The 20293-nt window shown below is 37.7% G+C and overlaps 1 protein-coding gene and 1 pseudogene across 1 annotated transcript in view; both read right to left on the bottom strand.

Moving 5' to 3' along the window:
* The window catches only part of PRIM2 (DNA primase subunit 2), a 346574-nt gene that overhangs the window by 30094 nt on the left and 296187 nt on the right, over nucleotides 1-20293 (bottom strand). The window lies entirely within an intron of this gene.
* Nucleotides 1848-2190, bottom strand: LOC115514627 (annotated as a pseudogene).

The raw sequence follows: 20293 nt of genomic DNA, 5'->3' as shown, positions 1-20293 counted from the left end.
TATCCTCCTTTACCTGAGTACTCAGAGTCTACTACTAATCTACTATCTGAACTGCCTTTCCATTCTGAAAAGACTGTCATACAACCATAAGAGAAAGTCCACCAAGTTAGTGACTTTACAGATGCCACCATATTTACTCTTGGAGGGTCCTCATATAGGCCCCTCTCAGAGTTGATAGGACTCTACGAATTCTCTTGCAAATTGCTACAAGTTATTCCATTAAATAGCCAAGAATAAATGAAAATTAAGGGAAAATCATGCCAATATTGGACCTACACTCTGAAACCCACTCAACTCTGGAACCTACAGATGGGATCCTGGGAGAACTGGCAAAAGCCAGTGAAAGGTGAAAAATCTTAACAAAGTCAGCTCTCCTGGATCTCTATCTGTAGTACTCAGCTGAGAGAAGGTAAAATTTCACATTGTCCCTTCCTTTCCAAATCCAGACCCACTGGTTATTGATCCTTTCTCTCTCACAGACAACTATTTCCTTCTTGTATGTCTCATTTTGTGTTCCGATGACTTGGCTTGGCATGTCAGGTTAGGGATCCCCCAAATATGGTAAGACAGAAATGATGGTACCACTCCATTTGCAGTTTGGGCTTCACCACATGCAGACCCTGAGGGGAATTGTGAAAGTCTTTCTTTTCTTTTGACTATCTTTGGGAATGGCTCTGGATCTTGGGAGGGTTGTATCCTTTGTACCCTCTTTGGGGACATGTCTTGTATCCAAAGAGTTGTTTGATTTTGCCAGAAGTATTTCCTGTCTGTCTGGCTAAAAGCTGACAAGATTTTGAAAGGATTTTTTAAAGTAGCTCTACTGACAGAGATAGGCAAACTGAAAGCTGATATTGAAAGCCTGACAGGAACTTCTAGGCCTTGTCACCTAAGCTACCCAGAGGTAAAGACAAATATCCCAAAAACAGAGCTCTAAATCTAGAATATAGAATTCTTCTGATTTCCATCTCCATTGAAGATATTCTCCTTGATAAAAACAAGCAAATTGAAGATAATGTAGTTGCTTGAGTGTGTAAAGCCTTTGAATTCAGGTTGCTACTGACTCACTGAAGAATTAAGAACTGTTCTTTTCATATGAACTGGGTCTTTACCAGGACAGAAAATGCAGCTCTAGAAGCAATTCAAAGCCACTTAACCTTTCTGTCAATACCAAAACCCTTAGTCATCTCAGAAGGCTGGTTAAGTACTGTAAAATTCTGAATTCAGGAAACAAAAGCCCTGCTTAGAAGGACATTCATTCTTTCCCTGGGTCCTTGAAATGCAGATGTTCTACTACTATCTTCTCAGTAACTCCTATGTAGGCTATCTCTTCAAAATGCAAACTTCAGGGAGGAATTTTTATCAGAAGATAAAAAAGGGTGGGGGAGGACTATTTGAAAACAAAGTCTATGAAAATCTTAAAAGTCTTCTTTACAAATGAATAAAAGCTTTAGGCATCTGAGCAGGTAACCTTAACTTATACCATCTGTCAGAAATATGATTTGGATTCAACTGCTTTTTTATAAACTAGGAAGTTTTGCATCATCACACCTGACTCATGGCTAAAATTTTATTTTTATTTTACTACTATTACTTTTTTGAGGAAATAGAAAAGGAATTTGTTTATTGAGGGCAAGAGGATGCAAGCAATATAATAATCAAAAGTTTATCTGGTTTTCACTGACTTTTCTTTCTGTTTCCCAAATGGGGGTTAGATTTTATTTGTACATTTTCTGAGAGTCTCAATTTGCTCACGGAATCCTTTACACAGGGGAGGGAGCTGTGGGGCAGATTCCTTAAGAGACCCCGTGGGAGAACTCTCATTGGGTGGGAGTATTGCTCAATGTTGCCTACTTCTTTCCCTTGTGCTTCATGTGTACTACAAAATGGTCATTTTATGCAATGGTGAGCCCAGCCATTAGCAAAAAGAAGTTCTGGAAGCCCACTTTGCCATCTTGGGACTGGTTTGGGTCCTTCATTATTTTGTCCACAGCCAGAGGATCTTTTTGATTTTCCAAAAATCCAGGGAACTCCTTTTCCATGAGTACTCTCAGGTCCCCCTTTGTTAAGCAGCCTTTATCCTCAGCAAACTTTGTGAAACATGAACATCATGGTTTCCATGGCATGTTCCATTTAAGATGGGGTTTTTGTGGCTGGGAGCCTTAGAACCAAGTAGGTGTGGGGGGAGCTCATGCCTAGCCTCCACCAGCTCTCACTTCTGCTGAGAACATTCCTATGGCTAAAATTTTAGAACAATAAAGTATTTGTTTGCATCTTTCTATATGTTCATGTGTGTTTATGTATAAATGTTGTAGTTATGTCACATTTTTCTACCTCTGGATGGTACTGCCAGAATTAATTTGTATAACAGCTCTATTCAATTGGCTTAAAGAAAAACAAGTGCCTATAAAATTAAGAATTTCTAGACTCAGAAATACTGAAACCAAACCAAATACTTTCAAATTCATCTGGGTCATCTTCAGTAAACAAAAGCTAGCTTAAGTTTGTTACTCTAATTAAAATAGGTATGTCTTTACAGTCATCAGCATCAAATAATAGTGTATACAAATGACTCTCATTCTACTTGGTTTACTAGTCAAATAAGTTCATGTGATATGTTACAAAAAATATGCCAGCAACAAAGAAAAAAAAAACAACTTAGCAGGATGTCTAATTTTGATTAACATATTGTGAAATTTTTAAGAGTAATCTAAATACATAAAAAATGATTTAAAGAGAGATAAGTTGGATGAGAGTTTACAGATAAACTTTTTAGCAATGATTATGTCTAACAGGCAAGGAAAGTAAAATAGTTGTTGTAAAGTAACTACAAGTATATGACAAAATCATATATAAAATCAGGATAGAAAAGTAATAGAAAGTTTGTATTAAAAAACTGGGGAAATAAATTTTACATGTGATCCAGCTGGCTATAATTAGAATGGATTTAATTTTTAAAATGAATTTTAAATTCAAAAGTACACTGTTGCACAGTTAGATTAGTTTCTTGGACTTTTGGTCTGCTTTAAGCAACTATGAAAGTTTCTTTACCTTTTAAGTAATCTGAATGGTCGGCAAAGATTTTGTGTCTTATGAAAACAATTTACTGTGTTACCTGTTGTCTTTACTAGCTCTGTGATTGCTTAAGAAAACCCAATATTCTCAATATTAAGAGAGCTAAGTTTTGTGCACAACTATGTAACCTTCTGTATATGTCTTTAACATCTACTTTGCTTAAATTGGTAATTAGGTATTATTCCATAATGATCTGTGATCATATTTGGTCAAATGTGCAAACCTTTTGAAGGTTTGATGACTTCCCCAAATCAAATTCTAAACAGTCTTTTTTTACATGAAAGAAGCTTTGAGATTTACCAGAAGGCCCCTGAAAAATATCAGAGGATTTGTCTCTCACCTGGTAAAATGTTAAACTAATTTGGTTTATTTGATATGTTCAATTAAGTGGAAAGCATTATCAAATAAGAAGTGATGTTAAAAGTTATTAGGCAATATTTGTATGGATATGAGTTATTCATTATGTATTCTAGAAACTGTATGAAATTCCTAGAAATCTGGTATGTCCTGGTATAATGTTATCAGTCATAATTCCAGTCATTTTCTTAAAATGTTGTGTATCACAGAAATAAGCAAATTTCCTGGTAAATTACATTAAAATAAACTCTCATCACATCTTTAGCCACAGGCTTTTTAAGTCTTTTGTCATATGTAGACAGTTATTCTTTTACTCTGATGCTTTTGCAAAAGTGAGATTCCAGAAAAAGGACCCTACAAAGGTACTTTTACAAGGTATTGAATCTTGGCTGCATATTTCACAGCTGAAAAAAGTCCTCACATGACATCCTGTTCTTTGAAAATAATGGCCCTCTAAATCAAATTGACTAGGGAAAGACGTAGCCTAGATTGAGGTAGACTGCTTCCACCTAAGACATCAGATCAAGAATGTTTCTTTGTAGGGACACCTGGGTGGCTCAGTTGGTTGAGTGTCTGACTTTGGCTCTAGTCATGATCTTATGGTTAGTGAGTTTGAGCACTGCACTGGGCTCTCTGCAGTTAGTGCAGAGCCTGCTTTGAATCCTCTGTCCCCCTCTCTCTCTGTCCCTCCCCAGCGCGTGTGTGCATACTCTCCTTCTCAAAAATGAACAAACATTTTAAAAAATTAAAAAAAAAAAAGGATGTTTCTTTGCATTCCTTCTTTCCTCTGACCATCCTTTTCGTGAATTCTCTGGCTATACTTAAGATCAAATTAGTATCTTAATTAGGAACATCTTTTTTACTCTTAAAGATATTGAAGAATCTACTGCTAAAGCAATATATATAGCAATAAAGCCTAACAAAAATACCTAGACTCTCTGGCTAAAGTTGCTCTTGATTATCTTTTAGCACAGCAAGGAGATGTTTGTGCTATGGCCTACACCCCTCACTTTACTTGGATTGACACTTCTGGGACAGTTGGGATTCTGCCACAGTAGTTCAATGAAAAAGCCAGATGGCTTAAGAAAGTAACTCCTTCAATGCAGTTTTTCTTTGACTTACTTGATTCGAATTGCTTTGGGTTCTGGGGACCATGGTTCTGATATGAACCCCAAACACTGGGAATTATGTTGCTTTTAATAATCTAGTACTCTCCCTGGTACACACTGTTCTCTCAAAAGCTTTAAACGCATGTTTACAGCTGCTAACCAGCAAGCAAACGATCCTCTTTAGATAAGCATGTCAGAAAAGGAATGAAGAGAGTGACCAACTTAAAAAACATAAATGCAACATCATGACCCAAGAGTTCCACTAAGAGATTCAGCAAAAAGACAACATGATTGATGAATAACACAGAGATTCAGCAAAAAAGCCCTCAGAACTCCAGAGTGGGAGCTGAGAGTAGTGGTAGTACCTTCAATTTTTATCACATCTCTCAGGCTCAGAGTCTGATCAAAAGAGTGAATTATAAACAAGACACTAGGACCATAAGGAAGTCACTTTTGCTAAGCCCCATCTAACCAAATTGAAACTTGACTTAATTATAGTTTCAGCTCTTGCAGAAATAGAATCTTAAACTAGCTAATCAGGAATCACCTAGTTGGCACCTAATCTCCCTGAAAGACACCTGCCATCCTCTAAAGGAAAGTGACCTTACAATAAGATATCCACTTTTTTGGCCAACTGTTAACTTCCCTGTTCCACTCCTTTCTGGCTATAAATGTCTTTAATTTGTACAGTGCCGAGGAACTCATTTCTATTTCCTAGATTGCATGTTGAGTAATTTGTGAATCACTGAATAAAGACATTAAGGGGCGCCTGGGTGGTTCAGTTGTTTAAGCGTCTGACTTCAGGTCAGGTCATGATCTCATGGTTTGTGAGTACAAGCCCCACGTCTGACTCTGTGCTGATAGCTCAGAGCCTGGAGCCTACTTCAGATTCGGTATCTCCCTCTCTTTTTGCCCCTCCCCCATTTGTGCTCTCTCACTCTCAAAAATAAACATTAAAAAAAAAGACATTAACTTTAAAATATATTCAGATGCATTTTTAATAACAATAGCTCAAAAAGCTAAGTGAGATGTAAAGCTTTAGAACCTGAAAAGTGTCTTCTCCCATACATTCACTCATTCAAGTTTTACTGAAGTACTATTTTACTAGTCATCGTTATAGTAATGGAGAGATAAACAAGATGAACATAATACTGCTCTCTTGGGAGTTTATGCCTCAGACAAAAAACAAATAAAAATGAACATTCACCAAATGATGTTGATGTGAAGAAAACAGAATAAGGTGCTATCATAAAGTACTTGGGGTGTCCCCTGAAGTGGTTGCTGACTGAAACCATCCAGTAGGCAGCCTCAACTAGAACTGCCATCCCTAAAAGTGGCTTCTGCAAAGGGGAGAGAGTGTTCAGCACCACCCACCAGCATACCTGAAATAGCTGTGGCCAGACCTCAGCGCCCAGCAAATTAGGGTCTAGCCCTGACCACCTGCATTACTGCAGTAGTTGAAGCCATATATAAAGCTAGTATGAAGGATAAAAGACCAAAGTAGTAAAATCAACTATACCTTCAACGAATAGTTAACAAATACACAAAATAAAAATATGTAAAATATCTTTATACACATCTATATAAAAATGTGGTGGGGGTTAGTAAAAATGTAGTGATTTTAGAATGTATTCAAACTTAAGTGACCATCAATTTAAAACAGACTGCTATATAACAAAGAGTATTATGTATGAGCTTCACGGTAACCACAAATTATGATACATGAAAAACAAAGAAAAAGTCCAAATAAAACTGTAAAGAAATTCAACAAATCACAAAAAACAGAGTAAGAAAAGGAACAAAAAAGAACTACAAAAAATACCAGGAAACAATCAAGAAAATGGCAATAAGTACATACCTATAAATAATTTAAATATAAATGGAAAAAATGTTCAACCAAAAGGCATAGGGTGACTGAATGGATAAAAAAACCAAACACATCTATTTGCAAACTACAACAGATTCAATTCAGACCTAAAGACCCATACAGTCTGAAAATGAAAGGATGGAAAAAGGTATTCCATGCAAATGGAAACAAAAAGAAACCTAGACAGAAATATCTCTCAGATAAAATAGACTTTAAAACAAGGAATGTAACAAGAGACAAGGAAGGGAATTACATAATGATAAAGGGATCAATCCAACAAGAGGATATAACAATTCTAAATACCTATGCACCCAACATAGGTGTACCTAAATCCATAAAGCAAAATATTAACAGATACAAAGAGAAAAATAGACAGCAGCATAATAATTGTAGGGAACCTTAACACCCCACTTATGTCACTGGATCAATCATCCAGACAGAAAATCAATAAACAATGGCTATAACACATGAGATCAGAGGGACCTGACATGTGAAAGTTTTTTTAAAAAAATAGCAAAACACATATTGTTTTCAGGTATACATAAACATTCTCCAGGACAGATCACATGAAAGGCCATAAAAAACAAGTCTCAGTAAAATCACAAAGACTGAAATCATATCAAGCACCTTATTGCTAATGCTTTGAAACTAGAAATCATTTACAAGAAAAAAAATGGAAAAAAAAAAACCTAGTAGAGGCTAAACAACATGATACTAAACAACTAATGAGCCAATAAGGAAAACAAATGGGAAATCTAAAAATACCTGGAGACAAGGGAAAATGCTAACACAAATTTCCAAAAAAAATAGGATGCAAACAAAGCTGTTCAAAAGGGAAGTTTTTAATGATAAAAGTCTACCTCAGAAAACAAACAAAATTTCAAATTAACTTTACACCTAAGGAATGAGGGTGGGGGGAAATGCCTAACATTGGTAGATGGAAGGAAAATAATAAAGGTAAGAGCAATGATAATGGAAATAGGGACTAGAAAACAATAGCAAAGATCAATGAAACTAAGAGCAGATTCTTTTAAAAGATAAAATCAATAAACTTTTAGCAAGATTCATCAACACAAAGAGAGGACTCATAAATAAAACCAGTAATGATGGAAAAGTTATAACCAACACTACAGAATTACAAAAGATTATGAGACTACTATGAAAAATTACATGCCAAAAATTGGGACAAACTGGAAGAAATGGATAAATTCCTAGAAACATACAAGTTTACAAACACTGAATAAAAAGAAATAGAAAATGTGAGCACACAATTACTGACAATAAAATTGAATCAGGAATCAAAAATTCCCAATAAATAAAACTCCTAGATATGTCATTTGTAAATATCTTTTCCCATTCTGCAGGCTGCCTTTAAATTTTGTCGATTGTTCCTTCACTGTGCAGAAACTTTTCATCTTGATGAAGTCCCAATAGTTCATTTTTGCTTTTGTGAACTCCCTTAAGTTTATTTTCATTTTTTATTATTTTCTCTCTCTCCTGCTCAGCTTGATTGCTCTCCATTACTCTGCCCCAAAGGTAGCTCATCTGCTTTTCTTCTTCCCCTAGCATACTATTTATTCCCTCTAGTGCATTTTTAATTTCAGTTATTGAGCTCTTTATCTCTGATTGGTTCTTTTCGATGTTTTATATCTCTTTGTTAAGGGTCTCACTGAGGTCCTTCACCCTTTTCTCATATCCAGTGAGTATTGCTATGACCATTACTTTAAATTCTCTCTCAGGCATATTCCTTATCTGTTGGATTTTGGTCACTTGCTGTGATTTTGTTCTGTTCTTTGACTTGGGACATATTCCTCTGTCTCCTCATTTTGTCTAACACCCTATTTCCGTGTGTGAGAAAAGTCAGCCACATCTTTTGCTCTTGAAAGTAGTGGTCTTATGAAGAAGATTTTTTGAGTGAAATGTTCCTTGTGCACCAGACCTTGTCACTTCACGGGTGTTGTGTGGCTGAGCTGCATTTACTATCTGTCCAGTCATCTGCGATGGCTCTCTGCATGTTGTGGGCAGGGTTTGGCCCCTGTATTGTTGGTGGGCCAGTCTGGGACTGCCTTGGACTTGAATTGAGGCAGACAAGGCGTTTGCCAGAGATGAGGTAGCACCACAGCTGGTGGGTTTCTCTGTGTTGTCCTCTGAGATGGCTTTTGTTGGTGGGCGGAGGCTACAGTCATACTAGATGTATTCCTCTAGCTCACTGGTGGGGCTGCAACTGGACTGTATGTGTTATCTTCCCCTCGCCTTGGGGTAGGAGTCAGTTTGGAGTGCTATTCCTTTTGGGGCTGCTTGCTCACTGCCAGGCTTGTGGCACTGCTTTGAATGGGTTCTGGCCAAGGGCGTATTGGTGTCCACAGGAGAATCAAGGGTGAAGCATGCTGTTAGCAAGGTAGGTAGTGTGTGTGATGCTGTGCTGGTTCCCACAGGTGTCCCTGTGTTTAGGTTGGAGGGTGGAAAAGGAAAGGGCACCCACTCTTTTAGAAGTCTCCCAATGATCTCTGCCCCGCCAGCACACATTCTGAGATTAGTAAAGAAATATCCCTTCTGTATACCCCTGGCATTTTTCAAACTGTTGCTTCTATGCAGTATATCTATGGGGCTGTTTGTTGTGCAGTCTCTAAGGGTGGGGACTCTGTCCTTTCGGGTATCCCAGAGATGAGCCTGATTTTTTAAAGTTCCAGGTGTTAATTCCTGATGATTACAAGAACTTGCAAAATTAGGTCCCTCTGGTTTTTCAAAGCCAAATTTTATAAAGATTTTTCTTTCCCAAGTGGGTCCCCCATGCTTGGGGTACCTGGCTTGGGGATATGATCCTCTTGGCTGTCCATGCCTGAGGTGTCCCTCCCTAATGTGTCTCTGCCCTTCCTCTCCTCTTCAATGTGGCCTCTTCTCTATGTTTATCAGGGAGAGTTTGTTTTACCAATCTTCAGGGTGTTATCTCATTGTATCCATGGGACAAGGTGATCATATTAGAGTCTTCCCACACCACTATCTTCCTCTATCAACAATTTTAAGAAGAGTTAATACCTTTCCTTTTCAAACTGTTCCAAAAAATTAAGAGAAAGAATGCCTCAAATTCACTCTACGAATTAAGCATCACCCTGAAACCAAACGTATATGAAGACATTAAAAAAAAATTACAAGCCAATTATCTGTGATGAATACAGATGTTGCAAAAATCCAAATATTACATTCAACAATACATCAAAAAGGTCAAGTGTGATTTACTGTGATCAAGTGTGATCAAGTGTGATTTATTTCAGGGACCCAAGGATGGTTCAACATTTGCAAATCAATTAACTTGATAAAACACATTAACAAAATGAAGGATAAAAATCGTATGATCATCTCAATAGATGCAAAAAGCACTGGATAAAATTAAACATCTGTTCATGATAAAAACTCTTAACAAACTGAGTACCAAAGAACATACCTCAATATAATGCTGGCCATGTATAACAATGCCCAGCTAACATTTTACTGAACAGTAAAAAGGTAAAAACTTTTTCCTTTAAGAACAAGAAAATGATGCCCACTCTTGCTACTTTTACTCAACATGGTACTGAAATTTTAGCCACAGCAATCAGACAAGAAAAGGCAGTATAAGGCATCCATATTAAAAGGAAATAGTAAAACTGTCATTATTCGCAGATGACATGATCTTAAGGTAGAAAACACTAAAAACCACCACAAGGCTGTTAGAGGTAATAAATGATTTTAGTTAAGTTGTAGGATACAAAATTAATATACAGAAATTGGATGCAGATGGGTCATTCAGTCATTAAGCATTTAAGCATTTCACTTTGGTTCAGGTCATGATCTCACGGTTTGTGAGCTCCGCTTCAAGTTTGAGCCCTCCTTCTGGTGAGCACAAGCTCCATTATGGGTGAGTTCCACTTCTCTCTCTCTCTCTCTCTCCCCCCCTTACTCATGTGCATCCCCCACCCTGCTCCTTACTCATGTGCACCCTCTCTCTCTAAAAAACAACAACAAAAACACACACAATCCCAGATAAACAAAAGCTGATGGAGTGTGTTGCTAGTAGATTTGTAAGAAATAGGAGATGGAGTCCTTCAGGCAGAAATGAGAGGTCACTAATTGTAACTCAAATAAGAAATAAAAAAAAAATACTAAAATAAAGAACACTAGTAGAGGTAACTACACAGGCATAAAAAAGCCAGTATTATTGTATTTTTGGCATATAACTCTTTTCCTTATAATATGATTTAAAAGACCAATGCATAAAACACTAATTATAAATCAATGTTAGTGGGGATACAATATAAAAAGATGTAATTTCTGACAACATCATAAAGGGAAAGGGACAGAGCTACAGAGAAGGAATTTTTATATATTACAAAGGTTAAATTGGTACTGTTATAAGTTTAAGAGGTTAATTATAATACCTAGAAGAACCATCAAGAAAATAACTAAAAACAGATATACAGAGAAAAGAGAAAATTGAAACAGTACACTACAAAAATATTAATTGCAAAAGAAGGCAGTAATGGAGGTACTGAGGCAGAAAAATGTATGAGATATACAGGGAAGAGAGAAAAATTATGAAAGTGAATCCTTTCCTACCAGTAATCATTTTATTTATTATTTTTATTTGTTTTAATATGTGAAAATTATTGTCAAATTGGTTTCCATACAACACCCAGTGCTCATCCCAAAAGATGCCCTTTTCAATGCCCATCACCTACCCTCCCATCCCTCCCACCCCCCATCAACCCTCAGTTTGTTCTCAGTTTTTAAGAGTCTCCTATGCTTTGGCTCTCTCCCACTCTAACCTCTTTTTTTTTTCCTTCCCCTCCCCCATGGTCTTCTGTTAAGTTTCTCAGGATCCACATAAGAGTGAAAACATATGGTATCTGTCTTTCTCTGTCTGACTTATTTCACTTAGCATCACACTTGCCAGTTCCATCCACGTTGCTACAAAGGGCCATATTTCATTCTTTCTCATTGCCACGTAGTACTCCATTGTGTATATAAACCACAATTTCTTTATCCATTCATCAGTTGATGGACATTTAGGCTCTTTCCATAATTTGGCTATTGTTGAGAGTGCTGCTATAAACATTGGGGTACAAGCGCCCCTATGTATCAGTACTCCTGTATCCCTTGAGTAAATTACTAGCAGTACTACTGCTGGGACATAGGGTAGGTCTATTTTTAATTTTTTGAGGAACCTCCACAGTTTTCCAGAGTGGCTGCACCAGTTTGCATTCCCATCAACAGTGCAAGAGGGTTCCCATTTCTCCACATCCTCTCCAGCATCTATAGCCTCCTGATTTGTTCATTTTGGCCACTCTGACTGGCGTGAGGTGATATCTGAGTGGGGTTTTGATTTGTATTTCCCTGATGAGGAGCGACGTTGAGAATCTTTTGATGTGCTTGTTGGCCATCCAGATGTCTTCTTTAGAGAAGTGTCTATTCATGTTTTCTGCCCATTTCTTCACTGGATTATTTGTTTTTCGGGTGTGGAGTTTGGTGAGTTCCTTATAAATTTTGTATACTAGCCCTTTTCCAATATGTCATTTGCAAATATCTTTTCCCATTTTGTTGCCTTTTAGTTTTGTTGATTGTTTCCTTTGCTGTGCAGAAGCTTTTTATCTTCATGAGGTCCCAATAGTTCATTTTTGCTTTTAATTCCCTTGCCTTTAGGGATGTGTCAAGTAAGAAATTGCTGTGGCTGAGGTCAGAGGGGTCTTTTCCTGCTTTCTCCTCTAGGGTTTTGATGGTTTCCTGTCTCACAATCAGGTCCTTTATCCACTTTGAGTTTATTTTTGTGAATGGTGTAAGAAAGTGGTCTAGTTTCATTCTTCTGCATGTTGTTGTCCAGTTCTCCCAGCACCATTTGTTAACGAGACTGTCTTTTTTCCATTGGATATTCTTTCTTGTTTTGTCAAAGATGAGTTGGCCATACGTTTGTGGGTCTAGTTCTGGGGTTTCTATTCTATTCCATTGGTCTATGTGTCTGATTTTGTGCCAATACCATGCTGTCTTGATGATTACAGCTTTGCAGTAAGAGGCTAAAGACTGGGATTGTGATGCCTCCTGCTTTGGTCTTCGTCTTCAAAATTACTTTGGCTATTCGGGGCCTTTTGTGGTTCCATATGAATTTTAGGATTGCTTGTTCTAGCTTCGAGAAGAATGCTGGTGCAATTTTGACTGGGACTGCAATGAATGTGTAGATAGCTTTGGGTAGTATTGACATTTTAACAATATTTATTCTTCCAACCCATGAGCATGGAATGTTTTTCAATTTCTTTATATCTTCTTCAATTTCCTTCATAAGCTTTCTATAGTTTTCAGCATACAGATCTTTTACATCTTTGGTTAGATTTATTCCTAGGTATTTTATGCTTCTTGGTGCAATTGTGAATGGGATCAGTTTCTTTATTTGTCTTTCTGTTGCTTCATTATTAGTGTATAAGACTGCAACTGATTTCTGTATATTGATTTTGTATCCTGCAACTTTGCTGAATTCATGTATCAGTTCTAGCAGACTTTTGGTGGAGTCTATCGGGTTCTCCATGTATAATATCATGTCATCTGCAAAAAGTGAAAGCTTGAATTCATCTTTGCCAATTTTGATGCCTTTGATTTCCTTTTGTTGTCTGATTGCTGATGCTAGCACTTCCAACACTATGTTAAACAACAGCGGTGAGAGTGGATATCCCTGTCGTGTTCTTGATCTCAGGGGGAAAGCTCTCAGTTTTTCCCCATTGAGGATGATGTTAGCTGTGGGCTTTTCATCAATGGCTTTTATGATGTTTAAGTATGTTCCTTCTATCCCGACTTTCTTGAGGGTTTTTATTAAGAAAGGATGCTGAATTTTGTCAAATGCGTTTTCTGCATCAATTGACAGGATCACATGGTTCTTATCTTTTCTTTTATTAATGTGAATTATCACATTGATTGATTTGCAAATGTTGAACCAGCCCTGCATCCCAGGAATGAATCCCACTTGATCATGGTGAATCATTCTTTTTATAAGCTGTTGAATTTGACTTGCTAGTATCTTATTGAGAATTTTTGCATCCATATTCATCAGGGATATTGACCTGTAGTTCTCTTTTTTTGTTGGATCTCTGTCTGGTTTAGGAATCAAAGTAATACTGGCTTCATAGAATGAGTCTGGAAGTTTTCCTTCCCTTTCTATTTTTGGAATAGCTTGAGAAGGATAGGTATTATCTCTGCTTTAAATGTGTGGTAGAATTCCCTAGGGAAGCCATCTGGTCCTGGACTCTTATTTGTTGGGAGATTTTTGATAACTGATTCAATTTCTTCACTGGTTATGGGTCTCTTCAAGCCTTCTATTTCCTCCTGATTGAGTTTTGGAAGTGTTTGGTGTTTAGGAATTTGTCCATTTCTTCCAGGTTGTCCAGTTTGTTGTTGGCATATAATTTTTCATAGTATTCCCTGATAATTGCTTGTATTTCTGAGGGATTGGTTGTAATAATTTCATTTTCATTCATGATTTTATCTGTTTGGGTCATCTCCCTTTTCTTTTTGAGAAGCCTGGCTAGAGGTTTAGCAATTTTGTTTATTTTTTCAAAAAACCAACTCTTGGTTTTGTTGATCTGTTCTACAGTTTTTTTAGATTCTACATTATTTCTGCTCTGATCTTTATTATTTCTCTTCTTCTGCTGGGTTTGGGCTGTCTTTGCTGCTCTGCTTCTATTTCCTTCAGGTGTGCTGTTAGATTTTGTATTTGGGATTTTTCTTTGTTTCTTGAGATAGGCCTAGATTGCAATGAATTTTTATCTCAGGACTGCCTTCGCTGCATCCCAAAGCGTTTGGATTGTTGTATTTTCATTTTCGTTTGTTTCCATATATTTTTTAATTTCTTCTCTAACTGCCTGGGTGACCCACTCATTCTTTAGTAGGGTGTCTTTAACCTTTGGAGGTTGTCCAGACTTTTTCCTGTGGTTGATTTCAAGTTTTATAGCATTGTGGTCTGAAAGTATGCATGGTATGATTTCAATTCTTGTATACTTATGAAGGGCTGTTTTGTGACCCAGTATGTGATCTATCTTGGAGAATGTTCCATGTGCACTCAAGAAGAAAGTATATTCTGTTGCTTTGGGATGCAGAGTTCTAAATATATCTGTCAAGTCCATCTGATCCAATGTATCATTCAGGGCCCTTGTTTCTTTATTGACCATGTGTCTGGATGATCTATCCATTGTTTTAAGTGGAGTGTTAAAGTCCCCTGCAATTACCACATTCTTGTCAATAAGGTTGCTTATGTTTGTGAGTAATTGTTTTATATATTTGGGGGCTCCCATATTTGGTGCATAGACATTTATAATTGTTAGTTCTTCCTGATGGATAGACCCTGTAATTATGATATAATGCCCTTCTTCATCTCTTGTTACAGCCTTTAATTTAAAGTCTAGTTTGTCTGATATAAGTATGGCTACTCCAGCTTTCTTTTGCCTTCCAGTGGCATGATAAATAGTTCTCCATCCCCTCACTTTCAATCTGAAAGTGTCCTCAAGTCTAAAATGAGTCTCTTCTAGACAGCAAATAGATGGGTCTTGTTTTTTTATCCATTATGATACCCTATGTCTTTTGGTTGGCGCATTTAGCCCGTTTACATTCAGTGTTATTATAGAAAGATATGGGTTTAGAGTCATTGTGATGTCCGTAGGTTTCATGCTTGTAGCGATGTCTCTGGTACTTTGTCTCACAGGATCCCCCTTAGGATCTCTTGTAGGGCTGGTTTAGTGGTGACAAATTCCTTCAGTTTTTGTTTGTTTGGGAAGACTTTTATCTCTCCTTCTATTCTAAATGACAGATTTGCTGGCTATAGGATTCTTGGCTACATATTTTTTCTGTTCATCACATTGAAGATTTCCTGCCATTCCTTTCTGGCCTGCCAAGTTTCAAAAGAGAGATCAGTCACGAGTCTTATCGGTGTCCCTTTATATGTTAGAGCACGTTTATCCCTAGCTGCTTTCAGAATTTTCTCTTTATCCTTGTATTTTGCCAGTTTTACTATGATATGTCGTGCATAAGATCGATTCAAGTTACATCTGAAGGGAGTTCTCTGTGCCTCTTGGATTTCAATGCCTTTTTCCTTCCCCAGATCAGGGAAGTTCTCAGATATTATTTCTTCAAGTACACCTGCAGCACCTTTCCCTCTCTCCTCTTCCTCTGGAATACCAATTATGTGTAGATTATTTCTCTTTAGTGCATCACTTAGTTCTCTAATTTTCCCCTCATACTCCTGGATATTTTTTACCTCTTTTTCTCAGCTTCTTCTTTTCCCATAATTTTATCTTCTAGTTCATCTATTCTCTCCTCTGCCTCTTCAGTCTGAGCTGTGGTCGTCTCCATTTTATTTGGCAGCTCATTAATAGCATTTTTTAGCTCCTCCTGGCTGTTCCTTAGTCCCTTGATCTCTGTAGCAAGAGATTCTCTGCTGTCCTTTATACTGTTTTCAAGCCCAGGGATTAATTTTATGACTTTTATTCTAAATTCACTTTCTGTTATATTGTTTAAATCGTTTTTGATCAGTTCGTTAGCTGTTGTTATTTCCTGGAGGTTTTTTTTGAGGGGAATTCTTCCATTTCATCATTTTGGATAGTCCCTGGAGTGGTGCGGAACTGCAAGGCACTTCCCCTTTGCTTTCTTGAATAACTTGCGTTGGTGGGCGGGGCCTCAGTCAGACCTGATGTCTGCCCCCAGCCCACTGATGGGGCCACAGTCAGATTGGTGTGTACCTTCTCTTCCCCTCTCCTAGGGGCGGGATTCACTGTGGTATGGCGTGGCCCGTCTGAGCTACTTGCACACTGCCCGGCTTGTGGTGCTGAGGAAATGGTGTATTAGCTGGGGTGGATTGGCAAGGTGCACAGGGGCGGGAGGGGCAGACTCAGCTCGCTTTGCCTTCAGTGGTCCTTTTCGGGAGGGGCCCTGTGGCACCAGAAGGGAAGCAGACCTGTCAGAAGGATGGATCCACAGAAGCACAGCATTGGGTGTTTGCGTGGTGTAAGCAAGTTCCCTGGCAGGAACTGGTCCCCTTTGGGATTTTGGCTGGGGGATGGGTGAGGGAGATTGTGCTGGCGAGCGCCTTTGTTCCCTGCCAAGCTGAGCTCTGTCGTCCGGGGCTCAACAACACTCCCTCCCATTGTCCTCCAGCCCTCCCGTTCTCCTAGCAGAGCTGTTAGCTTATAACCTTCCAGATGTCAAGTCCCGCTTGCTGTCGGAACACTCTCCGTCTGGCCCCTCTGCTTTTGCAAGCCAGACTCGGGGGCTCTGCTTGGCCGGCGGGCCGCCCCTCGCCCCGGCTCCCTCCGGCTCCCTCCCGCCAGTCCGTGTAGCGCACACCGCCTCTCTGCCCTTCCTACCCTCTTCCGTGGGCCTCTCATCTACACTGGGCTCCAGAGAATCCGTTCTGCAGTCTTCTGGCGGTTTTCTGGGTTATTCAGGCAGGTGTGGGGTGGAATCTAAGTGATCAGCAGGACGGTGAGCCCAGCGTCCTCCTACACCGCCATCTTCAAACTGTAAGCCCCCCTCAGTAATTATTTTAAATGTAAATTAAACTCTCCAATCTCACAAATGCGAAAAAATAAATAAAAGTAGATGCTCTCTAGGAGAGACTCAGTTTACATCTGAAGACAAAGATAGGTTGAAAGTGAAAGGATAGGAAAAGATAATCCATGTAAATAGTAACCAAAAAAGACCTGGAATGGTTTTACCAACTTCAGGCCAAATAGATTTTAGGTCAAAAATTGTTACAAGAGGCCAAAAGAGCATATTATATACTGATAAAAGTGTCAAGCCATTAAAAAGATGTAATAATTACAAACATATACACATCAAAAAAGAGACACAAAACATACATGAAGCAAAAACTAAAAGACTTGAAGGTAGAAATAGTTCTAAAATAATAGTTGTAAACGTTATTATCCCACCCTCAGTGATGGGTAGAACAACTACACAGAAGATCTGCAAGGAAATGAAATTTAACTCTATAACCAAGTAGACATAATAAGCACATACAGAACACTCTATCCAAAACAGAATACATTTCTTCTCAAATGCATATGGAAGGAACACTCTCCAGAATAGACCATATGTTATGTGACAAAACAAGTACTAATAATAAATTTTACAATGCTGGAATTATATAAAATACCTTCTCTACCACAATGAGATGAAATAAGAAACTTATACCCAAAGGAAAACTGGAACAGGAAATCAAAGGAAAGGAAATTAAACAACACATTTGTAAACAATCAATGGACCAAGGCAGAAAAAAAATCACAAGGAAAACTGTAAAATACTTTGAGACAAATGAAAACAAAGATACACCACCACGAAGCCATGTAGAATATGAGAAAAGCAGTTCTCAAAGAAAAATTTCTAGCTGTGAACACTTAAAAAAGAAGAAAGATCTCAATCAATAACCTAATTTTATGCTTTTAGTAACTGGAAAAAGAAGAGCAAACTAAACCCAAAACCAAGAGAAGGAACAAATAAAGATCAGATTGAGGGTGCCTAGGTGGCTCAGTTGGTTAAGTGTCCAACTTTGGCTCAGGTCATGACAGCTCAGAGTCTGGAGCCTGCTTTGGATTCTGTGTCTCCCTCGCTCTCTTCCCCTTCCCCGCACACACTATGTCTCTCTCTCAAAAATAAACATTGAAAAAAAATCTTTAAAAAAAATGATGAGTGAAGATAAACAATAGAGAACAGAAATGCAAAAGAGAAAATTAAAAAAAAAAAGTTGGTTCTTTGGAAGGATCAATAAAATTGGTAACGCTTTAGCTAGATTAAGTAAAAAAAATCAGGGATGCCTGGTTGGCTCCTTAGTTGGTTAAATGTCCAACTCTTGATTTTGGCTCAGTTCACGATCTCATGGTTTATGTGATCAAGCCTCTGTTAGGCTCCATGCTGGGTGTGGAACCTGCTTAAGATTCTCTCCCTCTCTCTCTCTCTCTCTCTCTCTCTCTCTCTCTCGGGAAAAAAAAAAAGAAAATCAAAGACTAAAATTACTAAAATCAGAAATGAAAGTAGGGACATTACTACTGACTTCCCTAAAATGAAAATGATTATAAAGGAATTCTAGGTACAACCTTACATCAACCAATTAAATAACCTAGATGAAAAGGATAAATTCCTAGAAACACATAAATGTCCAAAACTGAGTCAAGAACATGTAGGAAATCTGAAGAAACCTATGACAGACAAGGAGATTGAATCAGTATTTAAAAAAACCTCTCAACAAAGAAAAGCCCAGTACCAGAGGGCTTCACTGGTCAATTCCACTAAACATTTAGAAAAGAATTTACACCAATCCTTTTCAAACTCTTCCAAAAATAGAAGAGGAGTCAACATTTTCTAACTCATTCTCTGAGATCAGCTTTACCCTGATAGCGAGGCCAAAGACATCATAAGAAAACTGCAAACAATATCCCTAATGAATACAGATGCAAAAATTTCAACAGAATACCAGCAAACTAAATCCAGCAGCACATTGAAAGTATTATAAACTATGTCCAAATCGGATTTATCCCAGTAATGCCAAGGTGGTTCAACATATGAATACCCATCAATGTAATAAATCACATTAACAAAATGAAGGACCAAAACCCCATGATCATTTCAATTGATGCTGAAAAAGCTTCTAACAACATCCAACACCTTTTCATGATTAAATACACATATATACACGTATCAACTAGGAATAGAAGAAAACTTCCTTAACATCAAAGGACACTTATGAAAAACCTATAGGTAACCTCATAATCATGGTGAAATTTTGAAAGCCTTCCCCAGATCAAGAAAAGACAAGGATGCCCACTTTCACTGCTGCTATTCAACATGGTACTGGAAGTTCTAGTCAGAGTAATTAGGCAAGAAATAAATGGCATCCAAATGGAAACAAAAAGGTAAAACTATAACCTCTTCACAGATGCCATGATTCTATATGCAGAAAAATCCTTAAAGAATCAAATTAAAATTGAAAAAAAAACCTACTAGAACTAATAAGTGAATTCAGCAGAGCTGCAGGATACAACATAAAGAAATCAGTTGTATTTTTAGTACAAGCAATGAACAATCAGAAAATGGAAATTCCACTAACAATAGCATTCACAAGAATGAAATATCTAGCAATAAACTTAGCCAAAGAAGTGAAAGACATGTGTACTGAAAACTACAAAACACTGCTGAAAGTTATTAAAGACCTAAATAAATGGAAAGAAATCCCTCATTCATGGATTGAAAAATAATATTGTTAACATATCAATACTATCCAAAGCTATCTATAGACTGAAAGCAATCTCTATGAAAGTTCCAAAGGCACAAATGGAGAAGACAATCTTCAAATTCATATGGAATTGCAAGGGACTCTAAATAGCCAAAATAATATTGAGTAAGAACAAAAACGCCAGAGGATTCAAAGTTTATGATTTCAAAACTTACTACAAAGCTACATTAATCAAAAACGTGTCATACTGGCAAAGAGACAGACATATAGACCAATGCTACAAAATTGAGAGCCCAGAAATAAATCCATATAAACCCAATCCATGTCCAATTGAGTTCTGACAAGGGTGTAAGACCATTATAATGGGGGAATAGTCTTTTCCATAAATAGTGCAGGGACAACTGGCTATCCACATGAAAAATAAAGTTGGACCCTTAGGCTATTATCATATGCAAAAATTAAATCAAATGGATTAATGGCCTAGATGTAAGAGCTAAAACTATAAGATTTGTAACCAGAAAATATAGGTGTCAATGTAACACTGAATTTGGCAATGGACTTTCAGACATGACATCAAATCTACAAGTAACGGGGGTGTCTTGGTGGCTTGTCAGCTAAGCATCTGACTCTTGATTTCGGCTCAGGTCATCATCT

The sequence above is a fragment of the Lynx canadensis genome, chromosome B2 (genome assembly GCF_007474595.2).
Source record: "Lynx canadensis isolate LIC74 chromosome B2, mLynCan4.pri.v2, whole genome shotgun sequence".
In the NCBI taxonomy this organism is placed as follows: Eukaryota; Metazoa; Chordata; class Mammalia; order Carnivora; family Felidae; genus Lynx; species Lynx canadensis.
The sequence above is the reverse complement of the archived record's forward strand: the minus strand, read 5'-3'. Positions and strand labels throughout refer to the sequence as shown.